We start from the raw sequence: 13,636 nt of genomic DNA on the forward strand, positions 1-13,636 counted from the left end.
TGATAGCTGGCTTGGTATTCCTCAAAAATATTTTTTTTAAACCCTGTCAACTGGAGGGCACAACAACAAGAGTATTTTGGTTTCAAACTTTGTTTTATAAACAAAAGTAATACTGCTAATTAAGATAAACTATTCTAGCAAACAAACAAAAAATACATCCTGTGCTTGTACAACTGGAACACAGTAGTAGCTAGTTGTAATCATAATATACATTGCTCAAAATGTAAGTGTCAAGTAGTAAGTACAAAAGTTTCAAGTAGGTGCTTGCTAGATCAACATTCAGGGTGATCCAAAGACTAAAGGCATTTACTGCTGGACAAAGTAAAGGCTGAATGTAACCTCTTTCTCACTAAGGTATCAATACTTGAGGAAGAATATTTTATTGATCAACATTACCTGTTGCAAAAAACAATGAGCTGGACTTCTGTATTTAAAGAGTGAGGCCTGGGGAAAAGAGAGGCAGTTACCTGCTTTGACACCGATAGGAGTGGAAATAATATTCCCTGGTAACTTGAAAAAAAATCTTTCATTATAAATAGGTCAAATTTACCAATTATAATGGCCATGCAAGGGGCGGAGTTATAAACCTGAAAACATGTACAAAAAGTTCAGAGAAAGTGTATTTTCTTGAAGTCCAAACTCAGTCATTACCTAGATTTAGCTCAAATTGTTCCCAACATGAATCATTTGGAATAGAAAATATGAAACTGATTTTTAAATAAATATATATATAGTCTTGTAAAATGATGAGTAAAACAATCAACCACAGAGAGGCAATCCCTCAAGTATCTTGCAGACTCTAAAAACACATGGCCTCACTGCCTTTACCCTCATTTCTACAAAATATGATGAATGTTTTATATATATTCCCTCAGTCATCATTTGTCTTCAACATGAAGTTTTTGGAAATGTTGGGGAAAAAAACAAAAGGAGGATTTTTTTTTTCTCCCTAAGAGAAAGCTGAGAGACTAGTGGATTGATTACTCAACGGTGCCTCTCAGACATTTAGTTTCTGTTATTAAGTCCCCTGGTATCAGTGAAACTTTTAAAATTGAGATCCAGGAAACTATCCAGAACTTGACAGCTCATGATAAATGAGAGGTTTTAAAAAGTGGAATCACCGGAGATTATAATTTTTAATGAAAGATTCATTGCTCTCAATTTCTGGAGATATCTTAAATCTTTGCCTCTTTACTATTTGGTAGTCCTTCTGGGCAAAAAGCTTTTTTTCCTTTGGTAAAGAAACATCAACTCTCACATACTTCATGGACTACAGTCTATTTAATTATTTGTGCAGCACTGAACTTGAAAGATTTAAAGCCCTTGCTTTTGACATTTTCTTGACAGCAATGTTTGAGGTCAAATTCACTCTTACCTATTACTACAGACACTCTAGAAGCCTCAGGAAACTTTCCAAAGTGAATATTAGAATACAAGTAATTTAGAAGACTTAACTCCCCCAAATTCTAATCTTACATCTATTTCTCAAGGATTTTGAATTCAAGAAATCCTACTTCCTCATTCTGAAGAAATGCGAACAATCCTACAACGCTCATTACTAAAAATAAGCTGAATTTGCAAAATAAAATATTCACCTAAAAGGCTAGTGTAGAAAATTGATTTGTTACTGTGAATGATACTTCTAAAGGTCTATTCCTAACATTGTCATTGGAACCAGTGAGGGACAGGCAGGAGGCTGGAAGGGCTCAAAAAATATGAGGCAAAGTTCCTTATTTTAAAAATTGGAGGGAAATATAAGAAAAAAAATGTTAGAGAACACAGGGTATGAGTAAGTCCCAAAAGCTCATTTTGATCTACTATTTCAGGTATTCCAGCTAAAGATTTTTGGCTTTTATGGCTATAACTTACAAAATACAGCTGCAAAAGTCAATCCAAAAGCTATAGGTAACTCAATACGTTGTTACTGCAAAGAAGTCCGATTTGAAGGAGCTCTACCTTCAGATTTTGGCTAGTAAGGAGGATTTCAAGATCATTACAACCTCATCTGGTTCCTGTCGGGAAAGTCTAATATTGAGCTATGAAATGCAACTTATTAAGCACAGGTAACAGCATTGAAAATCACTTTAAAAAATACTTGGTCATCATATACAAAAATTAAATCAAAATGGATTAAAGACTTGACTGTAATACCTGAAACCATAAAACTCTTAGAAGAAAATATAGGCAGTACACATTGACATGGGTCTTAGCAGCAGTTTTTTGAATACCACGTCTACTCAGGCAAGAGAAACAAAAGAAAAAAACCAAATGGGACTACATCAGACTAAAAAGCTTCTGCAAGGCAAAGCAAACTATGAACAAAATGAAAAGACAACTCGCCAATCAGGAGAAAATATTTGCAAATCATATCTCCAATGACAGATTAATTTCCAAAACATATAAAGAATTCATACAACTCAACAACAACAACAAAACAACCTGATCAAAAAATTGGCAGAGTGGCCCAGGGGCGCCCTGGTTAAGTTCACACTTTCTGCTTTGGTAGCTGAGGTTCGCCAGTTCGGATCCCACGTGTGGACCTACGCACCACTTGTCAAGCCATGCTGTAGCAGGTATCCTACATATAAAATAGAGGAAGATGGGCATGGATGTTAGCTCAGGGCCAGTCTTCCTCAGCAAAAAGTGGAGGATTCATAGCAGATGTTAGCTCAGGGCTAATCTTCCTCAAAAAACAAAAAAGGCAGAGGATTAGAACAGATGTTTTCCCAAAGAAGATATACAGATGGCCAACAGGCACATGAAAGATGTTCAATGTCACTAATTATTAGGGAAATGCAAATCAAAAGTACAATGAGAAATCACCTTACACCTGTCAGAATTGCTATAATTATTACCAAGACAAAAAATAACAAATGTTGGAGAGGACGTGGAGCAAAGGGAACCCTCATATACTGCTGGTGGGAATGCAAACTGGTGCAGCCACTATGGAAAACAGTATGGAGATTTCTTAAAAAATTAAAAATAGAAATACCATAGGATAAAGCTATCCCACTATTGGGTATTTATCCAAAGAACTTGAAATCAACAATTCAAAGAGATTTATGCACCCCTATGTTTATTGCAGCATTATTCACAATAGTCAGGATGTGGAAGCAATTCAAGTGCCCATCTACGGATGACTGGATAAGGAAGATGTGGTATATATATACAATGGATTAGTACTCAGCCACAAAAAAAGACAAAATGGTCCCATTTGCAACAACATGGATGGAAGGGTATTATGTTAAGTGAAATAAGCCAGACAGAGAAAGAAACACCACATGATTTCATTCATATGTGGAAGATAAACAAACACATGGACAAAGAGAACAAGTGGTTAACAGAGGGGAAGAGGGTTAGGGGTGGGTGAAAGGGCTATAAAGGGGCACATATCGATGGTGACAGGTAAAAATTAGACTGTTGGTGGTGAGCACAATGCAGTCTATACAGAAACTGATATATAATAATGTACATCTTAAATTACACAATGTTATAAACCATTAAAACTTCAATAAAATAATTGGTCAAAAAAAGTGAAGGCAAAAAAAAAATACTTGGTCATAACCTGCCATTTTATAAATCTGATAATGGTTTTAAAGTGTAAGTCCATGAAAAGAGATGTTTATCAACCTCAGAAACTTGTTTTTGTAAAAAAAAAAAAAAAAAAATCTACTTTTGTGAAACTAGTTTTTTCAAATGAATCATCCCTTAGATCTAAAGTTTGGTATTACATATTGTACTGGATTGAATAGTGTCTCCTAAAATTCATGTCATTACCTCAGAATGTGACCTTATTTGAAAACAGGGTCTTAATTTGTAATCAAATTAAGATGAGGTCATACAGGATTAGGGCAGGTTCCAAATCCAGAGTTTAGTGTCTTTATAAAAGAAAAGTGGACACCGAGACACAGAGGAGACACACAGGGAGATAAAGCCATGTGATGATGGGAGTAGAGGTTGGACTAAAGCAGCTGCAAGCCTAGGAACACCAAGGATTGCTGGCAACTACTTACTAGAAGCTAGGAGAGAGACATAAAATAGATTTTCCCTCAGAGCCTCACCCTGCTGATGCCCTGATTTTGGACTTTTGGCTTCAAGAACAAGAGAATACATTTCTATTGTTTTCAGTCACTCATTTTGTGGTATTTTGTTATGGTAGCCCTAGGAAACTAACACACATACTGTTCCAGTGGAATTTCCATCCTAAATTTTAGGAGGCATCTTATCCTCATAACAGAGTGGATAGATAGCGCACCTTTGCAGAATCAGTCAGCTCTTTAAAGATAACAGAAATCAAACTAGCAACCTGAACAACATTTGATATACGTAATGGCATGCAACAAAGATGTCTTCTACAATGGCATGACTTTGGAAAACTACAATGTTAGACCTAGAAACAATGTTACCAAGCAAATCTGAAGCAAGAAGACATGAATGTTCTTGTCACATGAGATTCTCTCAACAGAAATTTCTTGTTAAAACTCTATGAAGATTCACAATGAACACCAAGCACAAATTAAAAATGCAGTGGGCTCTACTGCTTTCTATCATAGCTGAACCATTGTTAAAGCAATTATCAAATTACAGAATATTACAGTCTGATAGAATGTCTTTTCATTTAAGAAAGGGTGGATTAAAAAGGTCACTTGCTCAGGTTAGCCAGTTTCTTGTCATGTGTACATACTTGCTGCATTTCTGCCCTTCTCCCCACATTAAAGAACATTAAACCCTAACCTGCAGATTGGCATCATGCCAGGTCTGGGTCCCGAGGTTTACAAGAAACCATAAGAAACTAGCTTAGCAGCTCAGCATCAAGTTAGTCTTACTGCTGCTCCCATTCTGATTGTTGACTTTCACTTTAGCAATACTTTCATCTGATTCTTAATAATCAAATTCTGTTAATCTCTCAGCCCCTCCACTTAATCTAAATCACTTAAACCTAAATCTCTGTCTTGTTTCTCTATCAGGTAACTCCAAATACTTTCAAAAGTGAAGGTCTGTGCCTGAATCTTATTTCCCAGGTCTCAGTCTTACACCCTTCTATCAGTTTCTACTGTTTGCTGAGGTCACCAGATAGCTCACACCTCAGCTTACAGTACAGAATCTTTGAGGTCAAGCAGATCTCCCTGATACTGATTCTCCATCTAGACTTCTACCAATTACTGCCTTTTGCCAAAATACCCTGTCCCTGTGCTGCCTACATCCCAGGTTGTGACACCCACCGTTAAACCTCTCACAAACTGTCTGCACACCTGGGCTCTTTTCTATTGCCTGTTGTAGGAATTTGCCCTGTTGTCAAGGGCCTGGATTCCAAATCCTTGTCAGGCATGTTCAGCCACTCTAATTTCATCACTGACACTACTCTTCTTGGTAATTTAGCTGTTCTTTTTCATTAAACAGATTACATTGGAATTTTTTTACACACAATTTTTGATGAAAACAAGCTTCTACGTGGAGAGAGGGGTAATGGCCAGTAAAGTAGTCAACATTTCCTGAGCATCTACTATTGTCTAACATTGTTTTAAGAATGCAGCATGTTTTAATTCATTTAATCCTCATAATAACCCTAGAGAAGTAGGCACTATTATCATACTTGCTTTACAGATGAAAAAACAGCAGAGAGAAGTTACTTGTCCAGGGTCACACACGAATATGTGAGGAGCTGAGATATAAATTCAAGCAGACTTGCTCCAGAACCTGTATTCTTAATCACTATCCCATGCATCTCTACCTTCCCCTACCCCCGTTGCCACTCCTACTTCCCAATGACCTTTTCAAATTTTGAGTAATTTCAAATTTATACCTGTTTAAGATCCTTTGGTAAATATTTCCAACTCCTCTCCTACCACTGCCCCAAATCTAAGTCCCTACTGCTAATGTGAACTCTTTGGCAAAACATATATTTTCATAGATTGGATTTTCTTACAATGAAGTTTACCTGAACATAAAAGCAGGAAGTACAGGGCTTGACACTCAGGAATTTGATTATTAAGTCAACAATAAATAAGTAAAATCCCCCGGTCATTCACCAGATATAATCTTCCACAAAGTGTAAACTAAACTATAATTGTGAGCTTTACAAAGAGATGGATGGGAGACTGCTGGATCCTAGACTATGTATGCCCCATTATTTCATCTATAACTGTGGTGGTCATTTATTGCCATATAGGCTTACTGATTCATTTAAAGAGTCTAGGCTCTGTTGTCATCAGTGCAATGAAGTTCATTCCAGTTCCTAGGAACCCTGTGTACAGCAGAGTGGAACCCTGCCCAGTCTTTTTGCGCCATGCTCTCACCTTCTGGTGCTACATCAGACAATGCTCCACTGCTATTCATAGGGTTTTCATGGCCAATTTTTTCAGAAGTAAGTGGCCAGGTCCTTCTTCCTAGTCTGTCTTAGTCTGGAAGCTCCGCTGAAACATCTCCACCACAGGTGGCCCTGCTGATACTTGGTAGCACAGCTTTCAGCATCACAGCAACATGTAGCCACCACAGAACAACAACTGACAGATGGGTGGTGTGGCTGGTTCCTTTACCATGAAAGGAACTCAGGCCACTGTGGTGAGAGTGCTGAATCTTAACCACTAGACCACGAAGGAGGGCTGGCTACATAGGCTCTGACCTGGTATAAAACAAAATTTAGCCTTGAAAAGTAGGCCTAATCAATATGAATAAGAATCTTGAAAATGTGTGCACACATTTTGATATTTTATGACAATTAAATCACATAAGAGAAAAGAGATTGAGATTCTTTTCCAACAAGAAGAGACAGTGAAGAGCCTGGAGATGATAGGAAGATAGAGAGACAACAACCCAAGTCTCTAATTCACAGCTGAAAACTGAAGTCTTAGTAAAAAGTAAGAAAATCTGAAAGAAGATCTAAAAAGTCTAATGTCAAGTTCAGGGAAAAACAGAAAGCATTAAACTAATTCATCATTTAATTTATGAAAGAAAATTAATCAAAAACAGAAATGCAAATTTTAAAAGGATGAATAATACCTTTGTAAGGAAAACAGAAACAAACATTTATAAATGCAAATAACAACTCTTCCAAGAAATAAAGTCTTCCCTAATATTACCTAATTAGAACCAAAAGAGAAATAGTATCTTTAGAACTTAAAGGTGTTAGAACTTAATAAGATATAAAATATTATTACATCTAGTCCTACCCCCTCATTTCTCCATATGAATAAACAAGTCCCAAGAGAGAATGTGACTTGCTGAAGTCCCTCAATTTATCTCTCTCAAGACTTTTGACATTATCCAGAGTAGCATATAATACACAGAATGCAGATCATGTGATCTGTCAATATAAGATTTAAAATACAAATTGCATTTAAAAAATTTCCTTTAACTACAGGTTTTGGCTATAAATTAATTTCAGAAGCTACTGTACAATAAATGTTAACTTTTATGAAAAAGAAAAGTCATCTAATGCCTCAAGCTCCAATTTCTTGGTTTTAAGGGGTTTGTAGGTATGTACTCAGGGTTAACACAAAAAACAGACTTTTTTGTCTGTTTTCATAAGAATTTAGAGCCATTTATACTATTCTTTAATAATGAAAATGCTTCTAAGCTTTCATGGTAATTCACTAGAGAGAGCAAACTTTATGACTCAGCTTTTTGTGTCCACTCACACATGCCTGAAGGGTTCACTTAAACTGCTTGCTATATTTTAAATTCAGGCTTGGAGTAGAATCCTTGTTTTTTGGAGGCTCAGAAAGACTAGCTCAGTTCTATAGTGCCTATTTAGCTGGACTTAAAGCCCACATCAAGTAGTTTGTCAGAGAAAAAGCAGTCTTTATGGAGCTTAGTAATTTAAGTAGCTCTCTAGGGTTTGGTAAATATTTTATGTCTACTTTTGATCTTTACTGTCAAGGAAGGTAGAGTTATAAAGTGTTGGAAAGTATTATTTTAAACATCTAAAAGATAGTATGGATACCAATCCTCGGGGTTCATGGTTACAACTGAGAAGCACAAAGCTATGAACCATAATTTCCCAAAAACATCGTTTTCTTAGTGGCTCCCCTGGAGTCTCATCTTAAAAAAATACCTAGGAGTTAGCCTGGGGGGTTGTAAAATTCAGGCTCTGAAAATAGGATGGCTCCAGGCTCAAGTCTATCGCCCAGAGACTTAGAGGAAAATGATGATTCTCCCAAACAAAAGCCATTTCCCAGATTGATGCTTTGCTCACCTTATTTCTCACACACTTGGACTGTTTTCCCCTCTCATCTCCATTCATCCAAATCTTAATCCACACTCTGAGGTTTGATTCAAAAGCCAACTACTTCCATGATGGCTTCTCCAATCTCCTCCATCAGAATTAGCCTTTTTTTCCCTTAGTGTTTCCAAAGCACTTTGTCATAGTCTGTGTTGCTTTTAAATCGAGTATGTCTGTCTGTCCCAGTAACTGGGTCGACATCTTTTTCCTTTCTTCATTGTTCACTTACAGTTACTCAAGAAGGGTTTATTAAATTCAGTGAGGTGAGTAGGGCTATTGACTCATAATATCCCATTCTCTACTTGTCTTTGAATAAACTAGGGCAAAGATCTAGAGCAACCCTTGAAAACTGGGCTAATTGTGGTTTGATCAGAATGGCCAGGTATCCAAGTTGGTTGAGGTAATGAATATTGTGACCTGCATATGAAATGTCTTAAGCCTACTGACAAGTAATCACAAAGAAGTGTGAAGGTATAAAAAGAGAAATTTTTAAAAATCTATACTGCTGTGTTTTGAGACCAGGTACAAATAATGCTACAAAAATGTCATCTTCACCAAAAAAACTACTAATCCGATCAATTAGCAAACACTAATTCAGCTGTTAGATAAAGGGTATTAGAAATATAAGGCACAGGTCTAGGTCCTGCCCTTAAGGACTTCCCAGTTTAATCATAGAGAGGACTAAAACATGACCACAGGGAAAGACAACCAACAGTAAAAGAAAAAATTTATAGCAGTCACTTGATATTAACTGATCATGCCCAAATGGAGTTTTTTTTCCTAATCATTATCAAAGTAGAAGCTTTAATAAAAGCTGTCAGCCCCCAAATAAGCAGTATTTTCAAATTATTTTAAATATAAATATCTAAAAACTGAATGCGACATATCCCATAAGAGGGTTTGATATTTCATAAGATAACTTGAGTTTGAGGCTGTTTTTCTTTATACCAGTTTCTTGGTGTGGCTTTCAAAATTCAAAACAGGCTTCTAAGTGGATATTTTTCATACCTGAAAGATGTATTGAAATCATTTAATTTATTCTTGTCTCTTTGTGGACAGGAAGTGAGTAAACCTGCAAAAGTTCATCACCATTATTAAAGCACTTTTTCTTCTTTGTTCTTTTTTAACTGTCACGGCTTTTATGCCCAGCAGTCACTGACAGTCAAATGTATTCTGAAGCTTGGTCAAAGCTTGTTTTTTTTAGGGTAACACTCAAAACAAAGCAAATATTGGCTTAGTTATGACACTTGTTGTTCTAATACATTAATAGCCCATTGTTCACTGTGGTTGTCTCAACAAGATAATACATTGAAAAACAGCGTTTCCTGAATAGGAAGTGAATTCCCACTGTGTGTCACAGGACCCGAGCCAAAAGCTGGGCTCCAAAGGAGAAACAGCAGTCCCCTCTGGGATTGCATAACAGACCAGAGTAATGACTAGACTTTCTTCTCTCTCTCTTGTTCAAAATGGCTTTCTGCTTCAGCTCAAAGTACAATCTATTTGACTGATTCTGCTAGAATAGGACTGTTTTTCTAAAATAGTTTCAAATGTTTCAGATAAAGTTTGTACAACATCCTGTAGACAGCAGTATCCTGTATATTTCTAACTACAGAGAATTTCCCTAGTCGTAAATGCCACAATAGATGGGGTAACCTGACAAAAAAGATATCAGAATACGTCTCCAAGACATCGTGTGACCATTTTCAGGGTTAGTTTCATACAAGCAATTGTTTAAGTTATATGAACTACAATAATTGCACAGGGTTTTTTTTTTTCTAGATGAGGAAGACTGCCCTGAGCAGTGCCAATCTTCCTCTATTTTGTATGTGGGATGTGACCACAGCATGGCTTGATGAGTGGTGTGTAGGTCTGCACCCAAGATCCGAACCCAAGAACCCCAGGCCACTGAAGCAGAGCACATGAACTTAACCACTATGCCACCAGGCCGGCCCCAGAAACAGGTTTATATATCTCAGATACATTTTAGCAGGGAAAAATGGAGGCTCAATTAGTTCAAGCATCACAACTTTGTTTATTTCATTTATAATTTGATTAGTGAGAAACTGATGTCACTAGCAGATGCACATACAGAAGAGTAAGCCTTCACAGTAACTGACACTACCCTAATGAGACCTTAAGACCCCCTTTTTAAATACTGAAAATATACTTTGTTTTCCTCTACTTTCAAAGACTCTATTTGAAGACTTTCTCTGCTCAGCTCCACTTACCAGTGGATATCTGAAAATATCAACAATGGAAGAAATAGGAACAGTTGTCATTTTAGTAGATTCCAGCAATACTGTCTCTGTCATCTGGGTATTCCCACCATTTAATGCAGTACTTGGCTCCTAGAAGGCCTTCAATACATTTTGCTAAACTGAACCATACGTCAAACAACTGATATGAAAATTAACATGGAATACCAGTAGTATAATTATGTAGCATTACTTGGATAATAAATAATAACTCAGGTTTTAGAGAAGTATACATACTCAAGGTAAGCCAAGCCTTCTGCCAAGAAGCTAGGGTAACCAGCACACAATCACACACAGACTCTCCTACCTCCAGGCCAAGAAAACGTCTTTTTATCTTTCTGTTGTAATTACACAAATCAAACGATGAAGTTCTTGTACCATCTTGCTTTCAGGACAGCTGTCACTTGACAGAATTACACGAATAAAACTGTGAAACAGGCAATGCTAAACATCCTATGTGTGATACAGCAAAAATTCCTCCTTCTGTTACTTTATAACTTTGCTGTGTAACTTGATAACTTTGCTGGCAGGATGACAATGTACAATTCACCTCTAAGGCTGCTTCCTCAGCATCAAATCAGAAAACTTTAGCTATGTCAAGCAATATCAATTGTAGCATTCAATGAAACAAGGAGATGGATTAGAAGACTAGAATGTGAAAACAATTTAAACAAGAGGGCTGAAGCCAAGTTTCAAAGCCCTTAGGATTAGCTTTAAATGGTTGGATTCATTGAAAATTACAAGGATCCATTTTAGAAACAAACATCACCTTACTTAGAATCTTTTCCTCAAGTATTCAAGCTTGATAAAAGGATGTCCCTTCACTTCTGGAATAGGTTTTATACTTTTGAAATTGATTTTTTAGAAAAAGAGAGTTTATGTAAAATATAGTATAATATTAAACTTCTCTTTTTTACATTCTTAGATTTTCAAATAGCTTAGGCCATAAGGCAGGTCAAATAAATTACAGACCACACAACATACACAAAAGATGTGCTTAATTTAAATAACAGAAACTTCATCTAATTTGGGGTATATAGCTTAAATCAACATTCCAACAAAAATACTATGTAAATATTATAGTTGGAAGGGACCTTAAAACTCATCTATTCCAAATTCTCATTTTATAGATGGTAAAACTGAGGATCAAGGAAGTTAGGTGACCTGCCCACGATCTCACACTCAAGTTACCAGATTTTGAACCCAATGTTACTTCATTAATCTACTGAAAAATGATTTCCAGGGCAGTTCTTACCCACTCATGAATGGCTGGGACAGTAGGACCCACCTTTGGTGTTCTAGCCAGAGAAGTTGGTGAGGGGTTTCTCCATTTTCACACAACAATATCACCTCTTTCCTATAGCACCTGGGTTCTTGGTTCTGTCCCAAAATGGAGGTAAGAGAAAAGACTGATAGCATAAGTATATCTGATGGGGAGAAATGGAAAAACTTAGAAATAATACAAATATCTATCAAAAGATAAATGATTAAATGAATTATAGTACACTCATCCACATACTGAAGTACCATACAGTCATTAAAAAGAATGAGGTAGATATATAATGGTATGAGTAATATAATCTAATTTGGATTTAGTAAAAAGATATCCACTCACTTTCATAGAGATTTTCTGGAAAAATAGAGAAGAAACTCCCCCCTGGGGAACAGGATTCAGGGATTAGGGTGGGAAAGAGACATTTTGTCATATGCTCTTTGTATTGTTTTGTCCTTTTACCATGTGCATTTTTTAAGTTATAAAATTAATACTTTTTAGAAGTATATTAAAGCAGAGAAGGGAACTTCTGTAGAGCCCCGGGAAGACTCTGGTGAGGAAGATAAAGATGAGGTCTATCAATGGTAATTTGATCCTCTACATCTAACCTACTTGACACATTATCTAGTGGTCTAGAAAAGACTTCCCAACCCTTTTCACGTCACGGTAGGTGGATTAATTTTCACTAATGCAGTATGGATAAATAAGATAAAACTTGTACAGCATACTAGTGTAAACAAGAGGGGATTTGGGGGCAGCTATATAGGGCTTGGCAAGAAAAATTCACTCTGTTTTCTTTGCAGTACATAATTATTACAAGAAAAAAAGTATTAAGAATATTAACTATTGACTATCTATAAAAGTTCCATAAACTATTTAGAAAATCTTCTAATTTCAATATTTAACAGCAAACTGGTTGGCAAAGCTTTGCTCTCGACCAACTATAAAAGTCTGAGTGACTATATTCTCCTAGAGTTTAAAGGGATAGTAGAAATCATCTAGCTCAGTGGATTGAAACCAACATTTTTTTTAAACGAAATAGAACAGAAAACAGCAGTGTTTTCTGTGCTTTAAGAAAAACTTATTTCAGAGATTAAGTGGTGTGTAGGTAGTGTGTGTATTGGGTCATGATGCAAAATATATTGAAAAAAAGTTTGAAAGTCACTTACCCAAGAGTACGCAAGTAAAAACTGTACACTGAGTACAGCAATGTTTAATGAAATGTCCACACAATACTTGTGGCAAGACATTCACCTAGTTTCAACTTGAAAATATATTTTCTTGTCGAGGAGATGATTTATACAGCTAATTCTACTGCTCAGGTATTAAAAAGAAAATTTCCAAAATTTCTGATATACACTATTTAAAGCAAAACTTTAGTCTTCCTGTCATTTATAGGAATGATTCTACATTAACATCTAAACATTGTTTCTCAATTCCAATACATTCCCTTTAGCATTTCTGGAATAGGCATGTGTTTTTATAAAGAGAATTAGGGTAGTCTAAGCTGGAAAAGATCTTAAGAGAACTAACCCAAATTCCTAGTTTTACAGGTGAAGAAACTCATGTCCAAAGAAATAGCCTCTTGATTCCCAGGCTAGTGCTTTTTTCTATGATATCATGCTTTTACTTTATTCTTACATGCTTGGATATTAGAAAATAGCTAAACACAATTACTATCAAGTTACAAAGAGGAAGCTGAAGCAAGGAAATGCTAGGAAGTCAAGTCCAAAAAGGATGACACAATGTTACTCCTGCAAGCTTTACAGAAATCTGCTGCTTTCAACATTCAGCTTTGATTTCAACTGAGGCAAGTGGTTCAACTTGCTTGTACTGAATGAGTGTGTCTACCCGACAAGGGTACACAATGAACACACACACAGAGGA

At 36.2% G+C, this 13,636-nt stretch overlaps 1 protein-coding gene across 50 annotated transcripts in view; it reads right to left on the reverse strand.

Moving 5' to 3' along the window:
- Window positions 1-13,636, reverse strand: part of ADD3 (adducin 3) — a 185,873-nt gene that overhangs the window by 49,869 nt on the left and 122,368 nt on the right. For 11 of the 50 annotated variants that reach the window (XM_070633246.1, XM_070633452.1, XM_070633236.1 and 8 more), the window contains one exon: window positions 11,765-11,856. The exons of 37 other annotated variants lie outside the window; for them this stretch is intronic. The gene's annotated coding sequence lies outside the window, so the exon portion shown is untranslated. Of the gene's footprint in view, window positions 1-10,783; window positions 10,965-11,764; window positions 11,857-13,636 lie in introns of those variants that run through there. 2 more of the 50 variants (XM_070633289.1, XM_070633459.1) reach the window with 2 other exon arrangements.

This window comes from Equus przewalskii, chromosome 1 (genome assembly GCF_037783145.1).
Source record: "Equus przewalskii isolate Varuska chromosome 1, EquPr2, whole genome shotgun sequence".
In the NCBI taxonomy this organism is placed as follows: domain Eukaryota; kingdom Metazoa; phylum Chordata; class Mammalia; order Perissodactyla; family Equidae; genus Equus; species Equus przewalskii.